Raw genomic sequence first — 14,353 nt, forward strand, 5'->3', positions numbered from 1 at the left:
GACTAACAATTTATATAACCAAATCAACTATAATTTTTTTAAATATATTATTACTAAAAAATCACAATACACTAATACACTGAACACTAACAATTTGTAACTTAATCCCATAAATTATTAACAAAACAAATAACTATAACAAAATACAAAAAACTAATAATTTATAACCTAATCATAAACTACTAACAAAATAATTATACAATTTTTTAAAAAATTTACATACTAAAACTCACAAAACACCATAATTTTATAATAAATTACTAAAATAATACATTACCTTTTTTTTCTTCTTCTTCCTTCTTCTTCTTTCTTCTTCTTCTCCTTCACCTTCCTTCTTTTTCTCCTTCTCCTTTCTCTCCTTTCTTTCTCACCCGTAAATGCTTCAATATGGGGGGGACCATGCTTATAAGGTCCCCATAAATTTTTTTTTTCCCATGAGTGATAAGACTCATGCATGAGAAAAAATGGGCAGCATGCAGGGGGAAGGCAGCAGGAGCAAGGGGTGTTGTGCCTACCTGTCAGGCACGACTTGTCGTGTCTACCTGACAGGCTCGACCCGTTTCGGGTATTTTTACCCGTATAAAATCCGTTTTTTTACATATATATTAATATAAATATTAAAAAAATAATATAATAATACTTTTTTTAACGAAAAAAATTAATATTAAAAAAATCGGTTGTGCCTGTCAGATAGGCATGGCCTAAAAAAATATACCATTTTCGTAATTAATCTGGCTGACAACCTATTTTGGTGTATAAATTTCTTTTTTTATAATATTGAGGTAAAAAACCCAATAAACAATACAACAGTTTTTAAAAAATAAGCAAATAAATGAAGTAAATGAATTAAGGACAGGGATGAAAACAAGCTAAAATTTCGGGGTGCTCAATATAAATACTGGAAAGTTAATTAAGGATCCGAACGAAGCGCATTAAAACTAGCAGGGACTAGATGGGAAAACATTCCCTTGGTTCCCTCCGCATGTTCAGCAAGACAGCCCAAGGGACCGAATTGAAAAAAAAACCACACGAAATTTGAGGGCCAAATAAAAAATAATAAAAAAGAAATAAGCCTGATCAAGTGGTGCTACAAAAGGGAGGGATTAAAAATGTAAATCACCCTTTCAAGGTGGGAATGCACGGATTCACACCCGACACAGCTGTTTCATTCAATGTTTTAAAACCCATCTTTATATATATTTTTTTAGATAAAAAAACAAAAAAAGTTTTGAAACCTTTCATCTCTTCTGACGAAGGCTCTTTCTTTGCCCACCGTGCCACCATAGCACCGGCGGCCGACGATGCACAGACAAGGCCTTTCAACCCCGTTTCGAAACCTCCTTTTCCTTTTTTTTTAAAGAACTTTAAATCAGTTTTTATTTTTAAAAAAAATGGAGAAAATGATTAACAAACGAACATACAACCACTCCGTCGCCTTTTGGGACCCTCGGACACCGACTACGTCCGTCGACGAGGAGGGAGATCGATTCAGGTATTTTTCGTTTTCTTCTTCTTTTGATTTTCGTATAAAATATATGTAAAAATGAAAAGAATAGAATGAAATAAAGAGAAAAAAAAAAGAAACTACCGTCAAAACTTTTTCTCTTTTTTATTGATAAGTATTTTTTCTTTGAACAATCGGTTCCCCCTTTACATTGATTTTTTCATTTGGCTTTATAGCCGATTACATATGATTTGTTACTATTCTTTGCTTGTTTCTGCTTCTACTTTGCATGTTTCTCTGCCCTCTGTCTTGCTTTCTTTTTTTGTTCTCGTTTTGCAGGCTTAGACGGAAGCGATGGTGCAGAAACTTGCCATGTTGGTACAAGCGGTGTTAGGGGAGCTGATCTTCGAGCGTTGGACGTGCCGACGAAGCACGTGGGAGGGGGCAGTGGCTAGGGCGACTCCTAGGGTTTGGTTGAAAATGTTTTAGGATAGTGGGCTGATCTGTATTGGGTAATTGGGTTTAGGGCTTAAGTTAGGAATTGGGTTTTAATGAGGGTTGAACATTATTGGTTTATTTATATTAAGCCCAGGTCAAAATTGACCTATTATAATGAATAGGTACTTAAATTTTTTTTTGTCAAAGTATTTAAAATTTTATTTCGTTATCACTTTTAGTCTAACTGTTAACTTCCGTTAAAAAATTCTTTGAATCAATCCAAATATGAGATAATATATTTTAAATTAAATAAAAATATTTAAAGTTAATATTACATAAAAATAAATTAAAAGATCTCCTCTCTCTCAACATATATATATATATATATATATATATATTGCAAATTGACCTTCAAATTTCTCCCATCAAAACAAACCACATAAGTTCCAATATTTAAGCCTCATCTTATTTGCCATTAAAACAAACACCAATTTTTGTGTTGTTTCGCATTTTAAGTAATTTTTTTTCCCTTTCCTCTTTCAAATTCTTAAAACTGAAAAGATAAGATTATAAGGTTTTTGTTTTTCCAACGTCAAGGACATGCGAGGCTGTATTTGGGTATTTTATTTTACACATGGATTTTGGAGATTATTTGCTAAAAATATTGGATTTGTATAGTATTCAAATTTTAATTTTAATTTTATTTAATTAAAAACATTATATGTCATAGTTTGATTGGTTCAAATAATTTTTAACAAGAATTAAGAGTCGAATTTAAAATAAAACGAAATAAAACTGTAAAACCTACTTTGACAAAAAGAAAGATACTTAAATAGAAAAAATCGTGTCTAATAATTATACTTGGAAGATATAATAAGAAGGATGAAGTTGTAAATAATATCATTAAATTGCAGACTCCCTTTCTAATTTGATTTTTTTGGGGGGTAATAATAGCAAGCTAGTGCATATGAAGACTTGGTAGTAGTTTAAAATGATATGAATTTAATTTTAAGTAAATTTTAAAATAATGTATTATTTATGAATAAACAGATAAATTAAGTGGTAGGCTAATTGGCTTTACCTGTCTTTCCTTTTTCCCATCCTAATTACAAGATTGTTATTAGCTTTCTCATCTGTTGAGTATGCAATTTGAATTACTTGCATACGTTACTTGTATTGATTTATTTTGGATAAATAATTGATTTAGAAAAAATAAGTTACAAATTAAAAATAATTATAAAAGAAAAATAATTTTATTAAAATAAATAATATAAAAATATTCAATATGAATATTGTTATATTTGTAAAAATTTATAAATAGTTTTAATAAAATAAAAATTTAAAATAGAAATTATAATTAAATAAAATTTTAAAAAATTAAATTTCTTGGAATTACCTAGAAATTTTAAAATTCTCTTAAATATTTACTCAAACAAATAAATTCATTTTAGAATTTAAAAAACCTTATATAAATAAAATCCTTCTTGCAAATTCCTCACCTAAGTACACTCTTAAAAAAAAGGCAATTTTTTAAAATGGAATTTCGAGTTACCATATTTTGTCCCAAAGTTTTCTATACCTTTCCTAATAAGGATTGGTGTTGTGGTAAGCAATAAGATTGAGCATATTGTATCATGTCTTGACATGATACTTCCATGTAGAGTTCAACTTCTAAAGGAGATCATCCTGACCCTTCATCAATAGGTCAAACTAATTTCCCCACCAAGGATGTCATTCAAGGCTTTAACATCCCATTATCGTTTGTCAAGAGAGGCATTAAGTCTCTTAGTTTTGTGGCTTGAATTTAAACATACTACTAATGTTTTTTTCTTTCTTAAGATAAATAATATTATATTTTAAGAAATTGTGTTATCAAACGTAAAATAAGTAATGCTGTCGTTTCACTTGAATATTTCTTTTGGAACACCAACTCTTGTTTAGAATATTTATTGTTCAGAACAATTGCTGGTTGAGAATAACTATATCTAGAATACCTATACTTGAATATTATTTTTGTCGCTTTGGAAACACTATACTAGGGTGTTCCCACTAATTTAGGTAAGCACTATGATAGTTTGTTTCGTAAACACTATACCTAGTTGTTTCACTTTTTTAGAGAAACGTTATAACAAATTGTTCCCTCTTTTTTTAACGAAACAATATAGCTAGTTATTCTGAAAACACTATAGTTGATTGTTTTTACCTTTTTAGGAAAACACTACAGCAATCTATTCTCATTCTTTTAGGGAAGCGGAAAAGGGATTGTATGAAACTGTTACTCTATCCCTATCCCTTTATAATAGGAGAATGATAAATCAGATTTTTCCTCTTGATTTTTAGTATTTTCAGTTAGATTCATCACTGTTTCATACAATCATTTCTCAAAGGAAATATTATAACTAGTTATTTTTAATTTTTTTAAAGATTAACTATGATATGCACTTCTCAATTTTATTTATTTATTTATCTTAGAGAAAAGCAAAACATGGTCTTCCCAAATACCATAACTTACTCTTCTCAAAATTTTCGAGAACAATTTGCATGCTCTTCCCATTTTTTATATAACTTGCTAGTCTACAATTTTTAGAGAAACGTTATTATCTTCTTCTTTTTTTAAGGGAAAATGATTTAATGCTTAAGTGATTAAAATGAAAACACCTTAAAAATTGCATAATAAATTTGCAAGAATTTTTTTGAATGGTCAAAATGAGAGTGTTCTAAAAAATTAGGTAATTTATTATTTTAAAAATTAAAACAACGAGCATTTAATAAAATATCAAATTTGAGAGATGCAATGATGCTAAAATCTTGCATGTAATTGACTTTTGAATTCAAATTTTTTTTTATAGGACTTAAAATTATCATTTTTAAAATGGTTTTTGAAATTTCTTTTATAAAGATAGTTTTAAATGTTTTGAGTCAAACTTAACCAAAACATTAATAATCGCTCATTGTTTTTAAAAAAACCAAAATATTGATATCTTTTTTCAAATATTTGTGAAGCTGATTTTTTATTTTTTATAATTTCAACCGAAAAATAGTCGTAACAACGTCATCATCACCCATTTGTGTTTTATGAATAAAAGCATTCTTGAAAAGGAGTGATAACATCTCCAAGAACCAGCTTAAGTTTGTTTACCAGAATTTCAGGGGAATAGTAGGAAGCATTGTTCTTGGGGATGAGGGGATGAAGGTTTTATTGACTTTCCCTTGACATAATGTAGTTACCCATGAATTCCCAATTAGGCCCAGGAGCTTTTAAGTGGCCAAGAGAGAAGAAAGCTTCTCTGATATCTTCTTTTTGTAATGGGGGCATCCATTGGGGGAAGCAAGTACTCACTACGATTGTCTTGAAGACGACACAAATGATTGATAAAAGCTTCCTTAAGTCCCTCTGTGAAAAATAAAATAGAATAAAATAAATAAAAATAAAGAACACATAAATTTTACGTGGAAACCCTTTCGGGAAAAAAAACCACGAGCAGAGGAGAAGAAAATTCACTATGTCGAAAAATTTTTACTCAAATACAAGAGGAATAGACTATGTCTATTTATAGGCTTGCAAAGCCATATTCTAGTAGGATTGAAACACCTTATCCTAATCAATATAAAATAGATGGAGTTTAATAAGGTTTAAAAACCTTATTCTAAAATAAAATAAAAGAAGTCTAGTTCTACATGGATTTTACTTTTATTTTATTTTCCATCGTATTTTATTTAAATAAGAATTTGGGTCACTTAATTCTAACAATCTCCACCTTGACACAAATTCTCAATGAACAAGTTCTTCATCGCGAACTTTCAATAAACAAGTTCTTCACCTCTTCCAAAAACCCTTAAGGGTTTAACTTCAACAATGAACACCAACCAAGTCTAAGCAATGCTCAAACTTGGTTATAGGAAGTGACTTAGTCATCATATCTGCAGGATTTTCATGAGTGCTAATTTTGCTCACAACAATATCACCACGGGCAATAATATCACGAACAAAATGATACCGAATATCAATGTGTTTTGTTCTCTCATGAAACATTTGATCTTTTGTAAGAAAGATGGCACTCTGACTGTCACAAAATACTGTGCTGATTTGAAGGTCTTCATTGAGTTCACTAAATAGTCCCTTCAACCAAATAGCTTCTTTACAAGCCTCAGTAATCGCCATGTACTCAACTTCATTGGTAGACAAAGCGATCGTAGTTTGCAAAGTGACTTTCCAACTAATTGCACAACCTCCGATTGTAAAGACGTAACTTTGTGAGAGATCTTCTTCTATCAAGGTCTCCAGCAAAATCAGCATCAACATACCCTATAACTCCATCTTTAGTTCTTCCAAACTGTAAGCAAACATTAGTAGTGCCTCGTAAGTATCTTAAAATCCACTGAACTGCTTTCCAGTGTTCTTTACCAGGATTCGCCATGTATCTGCTAACTGCACCGATCGCATATGATAAATCGGGCGTGAACAAACCATAGCATACATGAGAGATCCTCTGCACTAGAGTATGGAACATGTAACATGTACTCAATCTCATTATCGATTGAGGAGATAAGGTAGATGAAAGTCTGAAATGGGTCGCTAAAGGAGTACTAACAGCTTAGCACTCTGCATATTGAACTGCAAAGAACTTTCTCAATGTACCCTTCCGACTTAGGTACAATTTACTTGCTTTTCTATCTCGAGAATCTCCATACCAAGTATCTTCTTTGCTGGTCCTAAATCTTTCATCTCAAATTCTTCACTTAGTTGGGCTTTAACCTTTCTTATCTCTCTTTATCTTTTGTTTGCTATCAACATGTCATCAACATAAAGAAGTAGATACACAAAAGAACCATCAACTTTTTTCTTAAAGTAGACACAACTGTCAAAACTACTTCTTTTGAAATCATGAGAAGTCATAAAGGAATCAAACCTCTTGTACCCTTGTCTTGGTGATTGTTTCAAACCGTAAAGGGACTTTTTCAAAAAGCAAACATAGTCTTCTTTTTACGAGACTATAAAACCCTCTGGTTGTTGCATGTAAATATCTTCCTCAAGTTCTCCATGCAAAATGCGTTTTACATCTAACCGCTCAAGCTCCAAATCATGCATGGCAACAATACCAAGCAAAGCTCGAATCGAACTATGCTTAACAACCGGAGAGAACACATCTGTGAAGTCCACTCGAATTTGATCTGTAACCCTTTACAACAAGCCTTGCTTTATATCCGGGTTCTTCAACTCCCAGAGTCCCTTCTTTCTTTTAAACACCCATTTACAACGAATGCCTTTTTACCTTTAGGAAGTTTTACAAGATCCCATGTTCTGCTTTTGTGGAGTGATTCCATCTCCTCTTGCATAGCAAACATCCACTTTTCGAGTCTTCACACTAATCGCCTCGAGAATAATTAAATGGCTCTTGATTCGCATCTATATCTTCACCACATTTAAAGCATAAGCAACTAGATCAACCTCGGCATACTTCTTTGGAGGTTTAATTTCTCTTCTTGTCCTGTTTTTGGCGATAGAGTATTGCGGTGAAGAAGCAACTCTATTCTCAATTTTGTACTTGGCTTGAGGAGTTGATTACGTATTAATCGATGCTCCACCGCTTTTGGTTTTCTTTATTGGAAGAGTCTTTAAGAGATAAGTTAGGTAGCATAGCGCTTTCATCAAAAACAACATCTCTGCTAATCACAACTTTTCTATTTTCAGACACCATAACTTATAGCCTTTTACACCACTTTATAACCAAGAAAACGCATTTAATGGATCTCGGTTCCAATTTTCCATTATCAACATGAGCATACGCAGGACACCCAAAAATCTTTAAATCGAAATAATTAGCGGATTACGGACCATACCTCTTGTGGAGTCTTTTTCTCAATGGCAACGGATGGAGATCGGTTGATCAAAAACATGCATGAGAGGTCGTACGCCCAAAATGACTTCGGTAAGTTGGCATTTGACAACATACATCGAACCTTCTCCATGATCGTTCGTTCATTCGCTCGCAACGCCGCTTTTGTGGAGTATGACGAATCGTCAAGTGTCTCATGATCCTTCGACTTGCACAATCTATTAAACTCATTAGAACGTAACTCTAAGCCATTGTGCATGCGGAGGTATTTTATCTGCTTTTCCGTCTGCTTTTTCAATCATAATTTTCCAAGACTTAAATGTGGAAAACACATCGCTTTCGCTTGGGAAGAACGCCCAAACTTTTCTCGGAAAAATCATCAATAAAGGTTAGCATATAATTAGCTCCACCTCTCGAAGGCACTCGGGCGGCCCCACGATCGAATGGATATACTCCAACGTTTCCTTCGTGTTATGGATTCCTCTAGTGAATCGAACTCTCTTTTGCTTCCCAAAACACAAGGCTCACGAAATTCAGTTTGCAAATTCCTTGTCCATTAAGAAGTCCTCTTTTGCTTAATTCGCCATGCCATTCTCACTCATATGCCCTAGGCGCATATGCCAAAGTTTAGTAATATCATCATCGACAAGGAAGAGGAAGCGGCAATTGCATCACCGATATGATAGAACTCAGAAACATATAACTTGGCAATCTTTCTTTGCCCTTTCATCACAACAAGGACCCTTTGAAATCTTTAAAACCCCACTTTCATTGTGTATCTGCACCTTTTGAATCAAGAGTACTCAACGAAATTAAATTTCTTTTCAATTCGGAACATGCCGCACGTCACTCGGTGTTCGACAACTCCATCAAACATCTTAACTTTAATTGTTCCAACACTGCGATTTTACATGAAGCATTATTTCCCATCAAAACAACACCTTCAGATCTTGTTTCATAAGTTGTAAACCAATCCCGATTGGGACTCATGTGGAAGGTGCAACTGAATCAAGTATCCACTCTCGCTTACTTTAGAATCATTGATGAAGCAACTAGAAGTTCACCATTGTTGTAGTCTTCTACAACATCGCCTTCACCGAATTTTCCGTTTGTTTTCCTTTTGATTCGCATGACCTCCTTTTAATCTTATTTTGTAGCTTATAGCACTTTCAGATTTAATGTGCCCTTTCTTCTTGCGAAGTTGCAAGTTTTACCTCTGTTTGAAGATTTCGATCTACCCTTAGATTTACCACGAGGATTCCGTTCTGTGTTCTACCACGATCATCATCAACATTCCGGTCTTGTCTCCCACGAACAATGAGACCCTCTCCCGAGAGTTGGGTTTAACCACAAGATGCTTCATCTTATCATACGAGGTTAAAGAATCATAAACCTCATCAACTGTGAGAGACTCATGGCTATATAAAATCGTGTCTCTAAAGGTTGAATAAGGCAGGGCAACGAACAAAGTAGAATCAACCCTAGATCTTCCTTATCATCTTGAACCTCCATGGCCTCCAAGTTTGAGAGAATTTCTTTAAACACTTTTTAGTGTTCGTGTACGACGCACCTTCCTCCAAACGATGAGCATAAAGACGCTGCTTCATATGCAACTTGCTTGTTAGAGTTTTCGACATACATATTTGTTCTAGCCTCTTCCATAATGCAATGGCGGTTTTCTCTTTCATCACATCCCGCAAAATTTCGTTGGACAAATGCGAGATGTAATTGTGTTAATGCCTTTCGATCCTTACGCTTCTTCTCTTCATCTGTTAATGTCGAAGGCATCTTATCTATCCTAGCGGGCATCCTCTAGATCCATCTGTGCAAGAAGCGCTTGCATCTTAATTTGCCACAACGCAAATCGGTGTTGCGATCCAACAATGAATTTCATACTTCAAAGACGCCATTACCGTGATCGAGATGAATAACCCTAAGCTCGATACCAATTTGTGAAAAATAAAATAGAATAAAATAAATAAAATAAAGAACACATAAATTTTACGTGGAAACCCTTTCGGAAAAAAAACCACGAGCGAGGAGAAGAAAATTCACTATGTCGAAAAATTTTTACTCAAATACAAGAGGAATAGACTATGTCTATTTATAGGCTTGCAAAGCCATATTCTAGTAGGATTGAAACACCTTATCCTAATCAATATAAAATAGATGGAGTTTAATAAGGTTTAAAAACCTTATTCTAAAATAAAATAAAAGAAGTCTAGTTCTACATGGATTTTACTTTTATTTTATTTTCCATCGTATTTTATTTAAATAAGAATTTGGGTCACTTAATTCTAACACCCTCTGTATTTTTAATAGCATTCCTATAGCTATCTTTTAAGAACCAAATTCCATTATCAACTCTTCTCTTTAATGGTTCCAGCTTCTTGCTGCCAATTCCTTATTTAATCATCTTTTCCTTCTAAGGCCTGGATTTTTTATTCTACCAACATACTCACTCTGTTTACTTGAAAAGCTGGCATGCCCTTAACATTCTTCTCCCATTTTGATTTCAACTTTTGTTTTACTTTACATCTACTATTATGTGTTTCAAATTTCAAGCAAGTCACTGAACACTTCACAATCCTTGAGATTGTCACAACTGATTAAAATCTCCCAGTAAGACAGATTTGGGTTGTGTTTATCATTGCTTTTCAAGCCAAATATTTAATAAAAATATTATCCAACTTCGATTCATAAGACTTAATTTGTCTTTAGTATTTACACACCATGTCAATGTTAGCTCATAATATTTGATAATTAAAAAAAGTCAAAAACTGCTAAAATCAACCTAATGGAACAAAGAGTTGAGTTTGATTATTTTGTTTGTCGATCTAGCAGTTGAAAATTGTCAATTTACTTGATTTTATATGTAAACTGAATCGATCCCGACTAAATACATACCTTTATTAACCCCAACAAAGACATTGCAAATCAGATCAAGATACATGTATGAACAAAGAATGGAGTTCAAGTGTGGTTTTAGTTCATGTGAGTAAGTTCGGACACCATTCAAGGCCGCAACTATGGCCCATAGTCTTTATTCAGAATCTAAAACTCTTGGGGCAATGGTAAGGTCAGTCCCTTATGGCATCGTCCCGGGTCAGATCAAGTAGGCTCTTCGACCATTTGGAGCCCACAGCCAAGTTGGGTCGCATGGTTGTAAGTTCAAAAAATTTAGATCGTTTCTTTAGACATTTCCCACCTGCACTAGAAATTTCTGTATCAATCATTCGACACAAGGAAATGATAAATGGTCCTTTCTTTCTACTAGAAGATTTTGGATGTAAACACTGCCTTGTCCATTCTAGGCTTGGAACCCAAAATATCTTTTTGTTTTTTTTGTATATATCTACAGAAAATTAATTGAGTTAAAAAATAATGCTGAAAAATGAGATTTGGAAATTTTTGTTTATTTGATATTATTGCGAAAAAAATTTGTGGTGACTTCGTAATATATTTGGATAGAAATTTTAAATAATCTATTTTATTTTTCTAAAAAATCTACTTATGTATTTTAAAAAAAATATTTTGATGTAATTGTCCATTGGGTATTAGATCAATTAGTATTGTTGTTTATTGTAAGCATAATGATGACATAAGTTTAAGTTCGCTCAAGTACCTATTATTCTCTAATTTAAAAATTTAAGAAGATTTATTGATAATAATAACAATTGTATAAAATAATAAGGGTTTGAGATGGTTTATCGATAGTAATAATAATTGTATAAAAATTATGAAAAATTTTATTACTATTTACCAAAGTTTCGAAACGTTTAAAGACTGAATTGACATTACAACTTAACTTGACACTAACTTAAAATTGACGATGGTTTTTTGTAAGTTACCACTCTACTTGCCATTCAATTGTTAAATGAATATTTTATAACTATATTTTTAATGTTAAATAATGCATATAAATTTTAATATTTTATAACTATATCTCACTTGACATTTTGATAACATGTTAAATAATGCCACCTAACATTGATAACATTTTAGTGTGCTATAGAAAAATGACAATACGAGCTAGAAATCAATTGGAGTACATTTAATATTCTTAATCGCATTTATTTACATATTTAAAATTATTTTTACTCACAATTTAAACTAATTTATTCTATTTTAATTGTGTACATATTGTATATATCACCCATCAACCGGGTCTCAATTTAGGCTCCATTTTTCACTGAAAATGACTTCAAGAAAATGATTTGTTTTTCTGGAAAAGTTAATATTTTCTATTGTTTGGTACATTTCCTGAAAAATATTTCATAAAAGCTATTTTCAGTGAAACAAACATACATTTGAGATTTTTCATATTTCTATTATTTAATTGAGTTTATTTTATATTTGACATTGTTCTTTGTAAAGCAAACACGACATAAATATATCTGTTATAAATATTTATTATTAAAAATATGAATATTTTAATTATATATATGAGTATTGTTTAAATAATGCTTAGCTTCATTTAACGTGTTAATATGTATTCTCATATATGTAATAAATATTTATTATTAAAATATTTATATTAAATATTTTCAATAATATATGAAGAATATTATTTAAAATTATTATTTTTAAAATTTATTATTAAAATAAAATTGAAATATTAAATAATTTATTAAAATAATAAATTATTAATATAATTTATTATATGATTAGATATAGATAATTAAATATGTATGTGTAATAATATTAGAAATTACAATATTTTATTAATTTTATTTTTAAAAATAAAAATAAAATTTAGTAATAATATAATAATATTAAACTTGATTTAAGTTGATTTTTATATAAAATAAATTCACCCAAAAGGAGCTTTTCTGAAAAATAACTTATATTTTTAAAATGGTAAGTCATTTGGTAGGATAAATGAAACAAACACAAGAAAACACAGAAAGTATTTTTCAAATCTATTTTCAATTAAACCAACGAAGTTTTAATCGTAAGATTTTAATCGTACAATTACTAAAAGCTCTTTATTTTACAAAATAATAAATATTATTTTGAGGATGATTTTATTTTTAATATAAAATCTAAAACATAATAACTTAATATCAATTTTAGTATTTCAATCAAAATTATATTTGATGATTAATTCTAACTATTTAAAATTTATTACATTCATTTTTCAGTAAAATCTAATATTATTATTATTAGATTCAACTCAATTTTTAAGGTTTGAGAAAACTCCAGAACTACTTGAAGAGCCCCACAATATAGCAACCCTTAACAATCAAACATCTTCCGAAAGATGGATGACTAGTAACGGAAAAATATGATTATACAACCTAAGTAGTAAAAAGATAATTAAAATATAAGCAGAATGAAAAATAATACATATAATTAAATTCAATATAAAAATATATTATTGTCAGATTTTGTATAACAATACTCATATCATACATGCACGCATTAGAATTGTACAAATAAAATTCTTTTACTACTCCCCGAATAACCCTTAGTTACCAGTCCAGAGTTCATAGATGTACATAAAATAAATAAGTGGCGCGCGCATGGCAAAAACGTTGAAACATGCATCCCACCATATGTGGCCACAACGCAACTATTGCCATATCTCCTTCCCTCTTTTTATCATGTTGGGCAAACATGTACCAGACTTATGGCTTAGTTGTCACTGCTATATCATTTCATATTTTATGTAATTTTTTTTGTTAATAATTTGTGTTATATAGATTTTGATATATTTGCATATTTATGTCATGTTTTTTATTTATTGTGTTTTTAGTTATTTATTTTTATTTTATATATTACATAATTGTGTGTCATGCTCAATATTGTCAACTCTTCAATAAGCTGTGAAATTGGTTTTAATAAAATTAAAATAATTAACTACAATACCACTAAGCTTAAAATTAGTGAATATTTGGTTTCAAATGTCATAATGATAATGTAAAAAAATATGTTTAAAATAGGTTTAAGTATAAAAGCATGCCAACACTTTTAAAAATATAATTTTATCGTTATTTTATGAAAATTGAGAAGTTAAAACCTTTTACTTTAAATTTTGTTAGAAGTTGATCTTCATACTTTACGAAAACTAGTAAGTTAGTCCAATTGTGTAACATTAGTAAACATTTCAAACTTCAAATTAGAAGCTTTAACAATTTATATGCAATGAATTAGTAAAATTCATCAGTTTAATTATTATATGTAATAAATTAACAAAAATCAACGATTTTAGTTCACATGATTATCAATAATTGGATTAACTTCTTACTTTTCAGTAAAATATGATGATTAAATTCTCATAAGTTAAAGTGGTGATATTAATTTGATAATTTTCATAAAGTGTAATAATAAAATTCATAATTAGACGATTAAAGTAAGAAAAGAAAAAAATGATTAAAATAATAAATTGTTATGATACATGCATCTTGAATGTTGTGGATGACTCTATACATATAATGACTTTTATGAGATTTATGTATTTATATGACATATTTGTATTATGGAATGAATCACCTCTCCTCCTATAAAATTGCAATGATGTATATGCTATGACACATCTTTTTTTAATGTATTTATTATTTGGAGTTGTGTATAAAATGAAAATTTTAAAATTGGAATAGTGATTGGAATTAATCAAATTTATCTATTCTTC

The 14,353-nt window shown here is 30.5% G+C and overlaps 1 long non-coding RNA gene across 2 annotated transcripts; it reads left to right on the forward strand.

Annotated features, from left to right (window-relative positions):
• Nucleotides 1-1,211: 1,211 nt before the first annotated feature.
• LOC128285675 (uncharacterized) lies at nucleotides 1,212-2,088 on the forward strand. Of its 2 annotated transcripts, none has more exons than XR_008276202.1 (2): nucleotides 1,212-1,492; nucleotides 1,784-2,088. It is a non-coding gene; the product is annotated as an uncharacterized LOC128285675 (long non-coding RNA). The 2 variants fall into 2 exon arrangements; XR_008276203.1 differs by having other exon boundaries at nucleotides 1,790-2,088.
• The last annotated feature ends 12,265 nt before the right edge of the window (nucleotides 2,089-14,353 follow it).

Source organism: Gossypium arboreum, chromosome 12, assembly GCF_025698485.1.
Source record: "Gossypium arboreum isolate Shixiya-1 chromosome 12, ASM2569848v2, whole genome shotgun sequence".
Lineage (NCBI taxonomy): Eukaryota > Viridiplantae > Streptophyta > Magnoliopsida > Malvales > Malvaceae > Gossypium > Gossypium arboreum.